We start from the raw sequence: 10,756 nt of genomic DNA on the forward strand, positions 1-10,756 counted from the left end.
TGTGGGAAGATTCCAACAGTTGTGAGAAACCCAGACACCATGTTAATATCTCACCGTCACCATTGGTCGATGAACCGATCTAATGGCTCAAAGCGGGTTTTCACATCAGTTTGTTTAACGGATTTTCTTTCAGCGACTATTTCCATGTTCCGACAATAAATGTTACATTTCTTTAATTTGCACAAGTAAACAGAGTTTGGACAGTTACTATCTTGCTCTCCGTGACCTGAGGTTTTATCTCGGTAATCTCCGGCTTTAGTATATGTTGTAAATAATCTTGAAACAGGTCTCTGTGGCGCAATCGGTTAGCGCGTTCGGCTGTTAACCGAAAGGTTGGTGATTCAAGCCCACCCAGGGACGGTGTTTTAAGTTTTCCAGGTTTTCAAAATGTGCATTTTGGCTGCAAGATCATGGGATAAACTGTAGCACTGGCAACAATGTCGGTGAGTATGAGATCATCCACTGGGATCCGAAAAAACCGTTTCGTAACATTTTCTTAATGGTGACAGACTAATAGCAACATGAGGAGGCCCTTCAGCCCCTCAGCCCTGTTCCTTCATTCAATTAGATCCTGGATAATCTGTATCTCAGCTGCATTGGCCCGCCTTGGTTCCATATCCAGCTTCACTAGTTTGGAATGGTCTCATTTTTAGGTGCGCCTGGTGCCGCTCCTGGCCTGCTCTTCCACACATTTCACTGAACCAGGTTTGGTCCCCTGGTTTGACGGTAATGCTAGAGTGAGGGATCTGCCGGGCTAGGAGGCTACAGATTGTGGTTGAATACAATTCTACTGCTGCTGATGGCCCAGAATTGTACAGAGAAAATACACGTGTTTTATGAGATATTTTATTTTATTAATATTTAATCACAAAATTATTTCAACTTTTTCATATTGATTCAATTTTAATGGGGAATATTTTACAAAATGTTTCCGCCCGGTTTCTAATGGGACCTTTCGTGTGTTAGGTGAATGTGATAACCACTACACTGCGGAAAGTCTGCTCCGTGAGCTGTCGTTAGAGCATCACAGAAGAGAACCGCAGTCTAAAAATGCAGGTAATAGAATCACAGAGTCACAGAGTCACACGGCACAGAAGGAGGACATTCGGCCCATCGAGTCTGTGCTGGCTCTCTGTAGAGCAATCCAATCAGCCCCATTCCCCCGCTCTATCCCAGTATCCCTGCAAGTTTATTTCCCTCAAGTGCCTATCCAGCCTTCCCTTGAAAACTGAGTGTCTCCGCTTCCACTACTTCCGTCGGCAGTCAATTCCAGGTCCTCACCACTCGCTGCGTAAAAAAGTTTTCCCTCACATCCCCCCTATATCTCTTGCCCAATATCTTAAATCTGTGTCCCCTATTCATTTTCTCTGTTAACTATTCCAAGGAACATCCCAAAGGTTTAAAATTGTGCATGTTAAAATGCATCCTTTCCATCAGGGAATATGAAGCCCGGTCTCTCTCGTGACAGGCAAAGATACACACAACTCTACTAAGGAGAACTAACAAATACAAATACAAAATCTGTCAGAGCAACAGTCGAGCTGTGAACAGAGTGAGAAGGAGACAGAAGAGACGGACATAGAGAGAGAAAGAGACAAAGAGAGAGACAGAGACAAAGAGAGAGAGAGATGGACACGCAGAGCGAGATCCTCAGTTTGACGTCTCACAGAGTGGGCCCAGGGATGAGGGACTTCAGTTATATGCAGAGACTGGAGAAGCTGGGATTCTTTTCCTCAGAAGGTTAAGAGGAAATTTAATGGAGGTTTTCAAAATAAGGAGAATCCAGTGGCAGGAGGGTCGGTAACCAGAGGAAACTAATTGAAGATAACCAGCAAATGAACCAGAGGGGATGTGCTGCCTCTCTCTCTAAATTAACCTCACTGTATGTATTTAACTTACTTATATATGTATAACCTACCTGTTGGGGCCGTTGCCCCTTTAACTTACCTTTTAGGGCCATTGCCCCTTTAAGACGCGCCTTAGCGTGCTGACGTCACGTACAACGTAGCGTGCTGACGTCACGGCACGTACGACGTGACGTGCGTGAGGCGGCTGCCGGCCCGACTCGGCCTTCCAGAAAGGCTGCCGGCACAGCTCGGCCTAGCGTCTTCTGCCGCATCTACCAGCCGCCGGGAGCGACGCGATCTTCCGCTCCCGCGGCAAGCATCGGCTCAGCCTGGCCTCCAGCTCCCGCTCCCGACTTCGGCCTCCACGGCCAGAAACGCGACCACGCGCATCACGTGACGCCCCAAGCGCGGACAACGCTACCGAGCGCGATGAGGTCATCACGCTCCCCACAGGACTGCTACGTAGTCCTCGTGGAGTCCTCGCTGGGACACAGACCTACACCACGGTGCTCCTACAGCAGCACAGGCTCCGGGCAGTTGTATTGTCCCCATGCTTGAGTCTTGGAAATTGTTTGTCTGTAAGTATTTTAGAATGCTATGGATGATTAATGTGCACTGTATGTTGTAGAAAATGTTTAGTTGTAACTTTTCTCTGTCTAGCTGATTAACTAGTAGCTGTATTTTCATACACTATGTACAGGGCTAATTTAAAGAGAATGCCTCCCAGTTTACTAAATGTACTGTGTTGCTCAGGCGTACCTAAATCTGTGTATACATATCAGTTATGCGCCTGTATACTAATTTGTGCTTCCATTTCTGTGTTGTATTTCAGTTTTACAATTAGAATCGTTCAGTAAAGCGTTACAAGAAAAGTCAAGCCTTGTGATTTTATTGGAAGATATCGAGTTGTTCACTATCTGTCTAGCTCTGCATAGAAGCGCGTTGCGAGGGCAGAACAGGGGATATGAGGAGAATTTTTTTACGCTGCGAGTTATTGTGATTGGGAATGTGCTGCCTGAAAGGTCAGTGGAAGCAGATTCAATAGTAACTTTCAAAAGAGATTTGGTTTACTATTGAAAAGGAGAAATTTCCAGGGCTGTGGGGAAAGAGCAGGGGAGCAGGACTGATTGGAGAGCTCTTTCAATGTGCCAGCGCTGACTTGATTGGCCGAATGACCTCCTTCTGTGTCGTATCAATCTATAATTCCATGGTCTATGAGTCTCTCTGCCCCGGGGTCGAAGGTGTAATGGATGTTCATCCAAATAATTCCCCATTGAGATTCGGTGTGGATTTGTTTCCTTATAAAGTTTGTATTTTAAATTTCATGAAAAACCGTAAATTGCTGAAAATATTCTGATGACCCGGACGGGGATTGAACCCGCGACCTTGGTGTTATTAGCACCACACTCTCAGCAATTGAGGTAACTGGCAACAAAGTACCCCTTGGATAGGTTCGAGCCCAGGCTGGGTGGTTGTATTTCAGGCTCACACTGGGTGACAGAGTTACTGCACAAACAATCAACACACCACATCGCTTAAACATTGTTAACTGTTCGTATATAAAACTGGGCAGAGTGTAAATCGAAAGTAACAGAAAAAGAGCTCTTTAATCTATTAAACTTAATTCTGAAAGTTATTATCACACCACCGCTGAACAGCCCCTCCCTCAAACACTGCCCTGATATAAAACCAGCCGGCGCGACCCTGAGCCGCTGTCACCACAACCGGACTCGAACACGCAGCGGGCGTCTGGAGCCAGATCCAGAGGGTCAGATGTGGTTTACATATAAGAACATAAGAAATAGGAGCAGGAGTAGTCCATTTGGCCCTTCAAACCTGTTCCGCCATTCAATAAGATCATGGCTGATCTTCTATCTCATCTCCACTTTCCTGCACTATCCCCATATCATAAGAACATAATTGATTCCTTTAATATTCAAAAATCTATCGATCTCTGTCTTGAATATAGTCAATGACTGAGCTTCCATAGCCCCCTGGGGTAGAGAATTCCAAAGATGCACCACCCTCTGAGTGAAGAAATGTGTCCTCATCTCAGCCCTAAATGGCCAACACCTTACTCTGAGACTGTTACCCCTGGATCTAGACTCCCCCAGCCAGGGGAAACATCCTCCCTGCATCCAACCAGTCATGCCCTGTAAGAATTGTGTATGTTTCAATGAGGTCACCTCTCATTCTTATAAATTCTAGAGCATATAGGCCTAGTCTACTCAATCTCTCCTCATAGGACAATCAACCCAGCCCAGGAACCAGGGTGGTGAACCTTCGTTGCACTCCCTCTATGGTAAGTATATCCTTCTTGAGGTAAGGAGATCAAAACTGTACACATACTTCAGGAATGGTCTCACCAGGGTCCTATATAATTGCAGTAAGAAGTCTTTACTGTTATACTCAAATCCTCTTGTAATAAAGGCCAACATACCATTTGCTTTCCTAATTGCTTGCTTAACTTTCCATGATTCGTTTACAAGGACACCCAGGTCCCTCTGAACAACAACATTTCCCAATCTCTCACCATTTCAAAAATACTCTGCTTTTCTGTTTTTCCTACCAAAGTGGATAACTTCACATTTCTCTAGATTATATTCATTTTCCATGTTCTTGCCCACTCACGTAGCCTGTTTATATAACCCTGAAGCCTACTTGCATCCTCCTAACAACTTTGTATCATCAGCTTACATACAACTTACATTCCCATCCAGCTTTGTATACAACATTTGGTCCCCTCATCCTATTGGTCTGGGAGGCGCGAGTTCAAGATCGGAAAATCTCTCCTGATCCTCTCCCCTTAAGGTGAAGGAGAAACAAGTTAAACAAAATTGGGGAGACACTGGATTGAACCAGGGACCTTCAGATCTTCATTCTGACGCTTTCGAAATGAATTGTAGCCGGGCCGCAATGGCGGACTGCAGCTCCCACAATGCCGAGCGACAGCGAAAGGTCCCTATCTCTGTGACACAGGCCGCACTGCACTCTGGGGGCAGAGCTCGCACATGCGCACCTGAGGCACCCGATGAGCCGCCGCTTTCTCTCTGCGGCGCGGGACAAACTTTCAGTCTCTCCGTTAACAGTGAGCGGTGATTTTGCTGGAAACTGACGACACTTTCCCTTTTAATCGCGCGGTTTTATGGCCGTAAACAGCGCGCATGCGCAGTGAGCTGGGTCACAGCAAGATGGCGACCGGGCGGCGAGTGACGCCACAATGCTGGCTGACGTCAGAAGGCCGCTGATTGGCGGTTTGCTCCGGGGCCGAGGGTCAGGGGTGAGGGGGCGGTTCTTGTGTCCGGCCAGAGAGCGGGCGGGCGCTGAGATTAGAGGAAGCCAGGGGTAACTTGCATTTCACCATCGCCTTTCACAGCCTCAGCCCGGCCCAGAGCCTCACACACAATGGGGGGCTTGGCTTGTGAAGGGAGCTCACTCGAGGAAAAGCGGCAGGCACAGCAAGATCCCACACACAGCACTGTGAGCACAGCAGGATCCCATACACTGCACTGTGGGCACAGCAAGATCCCACACACAGCACTGTGGGCACAGCAAGATCCCACACACAGCACTGTGGGCACAGCAAGATCCCACACACAGCACTGTTGCCAATGGCCAAATAATCCACTTTAGTGATGTTCATCAAGGGAGAAATATTTGCCCCAGACCCCGGGGTGGACTCGGCCACTCTTCTTCGATATGCTCTCGTTAGATTTTTTACATCCACCCGAGAGGGCAGACAGGGCCTCGTGTTAATGTCCCATCCAAAAGATGGCAACTGCGACAGTGCGGCACTCCCTCAGCACTGCACTGCAGTGTCAGCCTGGATTTTGTGCTGAACTCTCTGGAGGGGGGCTTGAACACACAACCTTTATGATTCTAGAAGCGAGAGAGTGTTACCAATAAGCCAAGGCCGACACCGAGTACTTCAGAACGGTCCTTAATTGTTCCGTCCCCTAACCCAATGTCTCTTTTTTTCCACAGGAGAAGTCGTGCTGAAACTTCCAGGAATTTTGAGAAGGAATTTTCACCGGTGTTGAATAAATGTTCTGGAAATTACTTCATTCCAACTGGAAACTGCTTTGGATGATCACATGGCCAGGAGGCACCGAGACAATTTGATGAGACTGTGAAGGACGTAAAGTGAAATCAGGCACATGGCGAACAACGGTGTTCAGGTAACTGGGATCCCCGGGATAATGGCCACTCGGTTCAGGTAACTGGGGATCCCCGGGGTAATGGCCACTCTGTTCAGGTAACTGGGGATCCCCGGGGTAATGGCCACTCTGTTCAGGTGGGCAGTTTAAAAGGAAGTGAAACAGTTGGCTGAGGATCGGAAACACAGGCTCAGTGTTAATGGGAGTTGCTCAGATTGGTGAAGGGTTGGAAGTGGTTACCCCAGGGCTCAGTGCTGGGCCCACTTTTCTTCTCCCTATACAGAGACTGTTTGGATTTTCACAATCTCAACATTTGCTGATTGAACAAAAGTAGGAGGTTTGACAAACAGTAATGAGACTGTAAATGTGTTCAGGAAGACATTGTGTAGAAAAGGAAAAATCAACCTGGCACTTAATTATTTTGGTCTTAAATTGATATCCTCTGGTTACCGACTCACTAACCAGTGGTGACAATTTTTTATCAGTTACTTGATCAAAACACCCCTCAAAATTTTGAACCCCATTATCTGACCCCTTTTTCAACTTCTCTTCTCATAAGAAAAGTTCTGTGAAGTCTCCCGTCCTTGGGATCATCTCAGTGAATCTCTTCTGCACCTCTCCATGGCCCCGACATTCTTACTAAAGTAATGCACCAAAATCGGGGGACAATATTCTGACTGTGGACCAACCCATGATGTGTCCAGGTGTAGCATTAACTCTCCATTTATACTCTGTGCCCTTATTTATAAATCCTCGGATACCGTGTGGAATTTTGTAAAACAGCTTTATCAACTTGCCTCCCACTTTTAAAGATTTGTGTATCTGAATCCCTGAATCTCTCTGCTCCTCCACTCCTTTTACAGTTTTACCGTATAGTGTCTATTTCCTCTCATTCTTCTCACCTCACATCTCTGCATTAATTTCCATCTGACATCGACCTGTCCAATCTGCTCACATGTCTTTCTCCTCCTGAAGTTGTCCACAGTCCTCTTCATGGTTAACCTCACTCCTTATCTTTGTGGAAGCTGCAATGTTTGATATTGTGCTCCAAACACCCAAATTCAGGTCAATCATATCCACATATACTGAGAAAAGCAATGGTGCCCACACTGACCCCTGGGGATCACCACTGTTTAAATCCTTCCAGTGCAAAAAACAGCTGTTAACCACAACTCTGTTTTTTGTTATTTACCCATTCTGTCTCTCTCTCTCTCTCCCTCCTATCCAACCTCTCACGTTCTTTATCACTTAGTTCTCGGACACAAACAGACACATTTCCCCTTTTCTCTGTCCTTCTCAATTAAAACTGTTTCTCCCCTTTGTCGCCCCTAGTCTCGCTCCTTCTCACTCTTGTATCCACACCATCTCTCGCACTCCCTCCCTTTCCGATCCTCCCTCATTCAGACGCTTACTCTCACACACTGTCTCACTCAGACTCTCTCACACACTATCTCTCTCAGACTCACTCTCACACACTGTCTCTCTCAGACTCACTCTCACACACTGTCTCTCTCAGACTCACTCTCACTCACTATCTCACTCACACTCACTCTCTCACACACGGTCTGTCTCAGACTCTCTCTCAGACTCTCTCTCTCAGTCTCACTCTCTCACACACTGTCTCTCAGACTCACTCTCTCACAAACTATCGCTCAGACTCTCTCTCACACATTGCCTCTCTCAGACTCACTCTCTGATACAATGCCTCTCTGAGTCTCTCTCTCAGACTCTGTCTCTCACACTCTGTCTCTCTCCGACTCACCCTCTCACACACTGTCTCTCTCAGACTCACTCTGAAACACTGTCTCTCGCCAACTCATTCTCTCATACAATGTCACTCTCAGACTCACTCTCTCACACACTGTCTCTCAGACTCTCTCTCACACACTCTCTCAGACTCACTCTCTCACACTCTCTCTCAGACTCACTCTCACACACACTGTCTCTCTCAGACTCACTCTCTCACACACTGTCTCTCTCAGACTCACTCTCTCACACACTGTCTCTCTCAGACTCACTCTCTCACACACTGTCTCTCTCAGACTCACTCTCTCACACACTGTCTCTCTCAGACTCACTCTCTCACACACTGTCTCTCTCAGACTCACTCTCACACACACTGTCTCTCTCAGACTCACTCGCTCACACACTGTCTCTCAGACTCACTCTCTCACACACTGTCTCTCTCAGACTCACTCTCTCACACACATTCTCTCAGACTCATGCTCAGACTCTCTCTCTCCGACTCAATCTCTCAGACTCTCTCAGACACACTCTCTCACACACAGTTTCTCTCAGACTCGTTCTCTCACACACTGTCTCTCTCATACTTTTCCTCTCCGTTCAGTTCAGTTCAGTTCAAATGCTTTATTGGCATGAAAGTTTACAGAGAACCATATTGCCAAAGCTTACATAGCAAAAAGGTACAGTTTTCCAACATTCTGTAGGTGTCAATCGATTCTTGTATCCACACCATCTCTCGCACTCCCTCCCTTTCCGATCCTCCCTCATTCAGACGCTTACTCTCACACACTGTCTCACTCAGACTCTCTCACACACTATCTCTCTCAGACTCACTCTCACACACTGTCTCTCTCAGACTCACTCTCTCACACACTGTCTCTCTCAGACTCACTCTCTCACACACTGTCTCTCTCAGACTCACTCTCTCACACACTGTCTCTCAGATTCACTCTCTCACACACTGTCTCTCTCAGACTCTCACTCTCTCACACACTGTCTCTCAGACTCACTCTGTCACACACTGCCTCTCTCAGACTCACTCTCACACATTGTCTGTCTGACTCACTCTCTCTCACACACTCTCTCTGACTCACTCTCTCACACACACTCTCTCTCAGACTCACACTCTCAGACTCTCTCCGACTCTCTCAGACACAATCTCTCACACACGGTCTCTCTCAGACTCAGTCTCTCACACTCTCTCACACACTGTCTCACTCAGACTCATAGATACATAGTTACATAGAAGATAGGAGCAGGAGTAGGCCATTCGGCCCTTCGAGCCTGCTCTGCCATTCAATGAGATCATGGCTGATCATCCAAATTCAGCACCCGGTCCCTGCCTTCTCCCCATATCCCTTGATCCCTTTAGCCTTAAGAAATATATCCAACTCTTTCTTGAATATACTTAATGAACTGGCCTCCACCGCCCTCTGTGGCAGAGAATTCCACAGGTTCACCACTCTCTGGGTGAAGAAATTCCTCCTCATTTCAGTCCTAAATGGCTTACCCCTTATCCTTAGACTATGACCCCTGGTTCTGGACTCCCCGGCCATCAGAAACATCCTTCCTGCATCTAGTCTGTCCAGGCCTGACAGAATTTTATAGGTTTCGATGAGATCCCCTCTCAATCTTCTAAACTCCAGTGAGTATAAGCCCAGTCAACACAATCTCTCCTCATACGTCATTCCTGCCATCCCAGGTATCAGCCTGGTGAATCTTCGCTGCACTCCTTCCATGGCAAGAACATCCTTCCTCAGGTAAGGCGACCAAAACTGCACACAATACTCAAGGTGTGGTCTCACCAAGGCCCTGTACAACTGCAGCAAGACATCCTTGTTCTTGTACTCGAACCCTCTTGCTACGAAGGCCAACATACCATTTGCCTTCTTTACCGCCTGCTGCACCTGCATGCTTACCTTCAGCGACTGGTACACAGGAACACCCAGGTCACTCTGCATTCCCCTTCTCCCAATCTATTACCATTCAAATAATAATCTGCCTTCCTGTTTTTGCCACCAAAGTGGATAACATCACATTTATCCACATTATAGTGCATTTGCCATGTTTTTGCCCAATCACCCAACCTGTCCAAATCGTGCTGGAGTTTCACGACATCCTCCTCGCAGCTTACCCTCCCGCCCAGCTTTGTGTCGTCTGCAAATTTGGAGATATTACATCCAATTCCCTTGTCCAGATCATTAATATATATTGTGAACAACTGGGGTCCTAGGACCGATCCTTGCGGTACCCCACTAGTCACTGCCTGCCACTCGGAAAACAACCCGTTTATTCCAACTCTTTGCTTTCTGTCCGCCAACCAGTTCTCTATCCAAGTCAATACCTTGCCCCCAATCCCATTTGCCTTTATTTTGCACGCTAATCTCTTATGCGGGACCTTATCAAAAGCCTTCTGAAAGTCCAAATACACCACATCCACTGGTTCCCCCTTATCTATTTTGCCAGTAACATCCTCAAAAAATTCCAGTAAATTAGTCAAGCATGATTTACCTTTTGTAAATCCATGTTGACTTTGTCCGATCCAGTCACTGCTTTCCAAGTGCTCTGCTATTACATCTTTTATAATGGACTCTAGCATTTTCCCCACTACCGATGTCAAGCTTACCAGTCTATAATTCCCCGCCTTTTCTCTACCACCTTTTTTGAATAGTGGGGTAACATTAGCTACCCGCCAATCGATGGGTACCGTTCCAGAGTCTATCGAGTTTTGGAAGATGACCAGGAATGCATCTACTATTTCTAGGGCCACTTCCTTAAGTACCCTGGGATGTAGATTATCAGGCCCTGGGGATTTATCGGCCTTCAGTCCCATCAATTTTCCTAACACCATTTCCCTACAAATACTGATTTCTTTCAGTTCCACCCTTTCATCAGACCCTATGTTCCCCGGCATCTCTGGGAGGTTATTTGTGTCCTCCTTTGTGAAGACAGAACCAAAATATGTATTTAGTTGGTCTGCCATTTCTTTGTTCCCCATTATAAATTCCC

The 10,756-nt window shown here is 46.8% G+C and overlaps 1 non-coding gene across 1 annotated transcript; it reads left to right on the forward strand.

The window, feature by feature from the left end:
* Nucleotides 1–286: 286 nt before the first annotated feature.
* Nucleotides 287–360, forward strand: trnan-guu (transfer RNA asparagine (anticodon GUU)). The gene has a single exon. It is a non-coding gene; the product is annotated as a tRNA-Asn (tRNA).
* Nucleotides 361–10,756: the final 10,396 nt, after the last annotated feature.

Source organism: Somniosus microcephalus, unplaced genomic scaffold (assembly GCF_052327205.1).
Source record: "Somniosus microcephalus isolate GS21.2 unplaced genomic scaffold, FLI_Smic_1.0 unresolved_chr4, whole genome shotgun sequence".
Classification (NCBI taxonomy): Eukaryota; Metazoa; Chordata; class Chondrichthyes; order Squaliformes; family Somniosidae; genus Somniosus; species Somniosus microcephalus.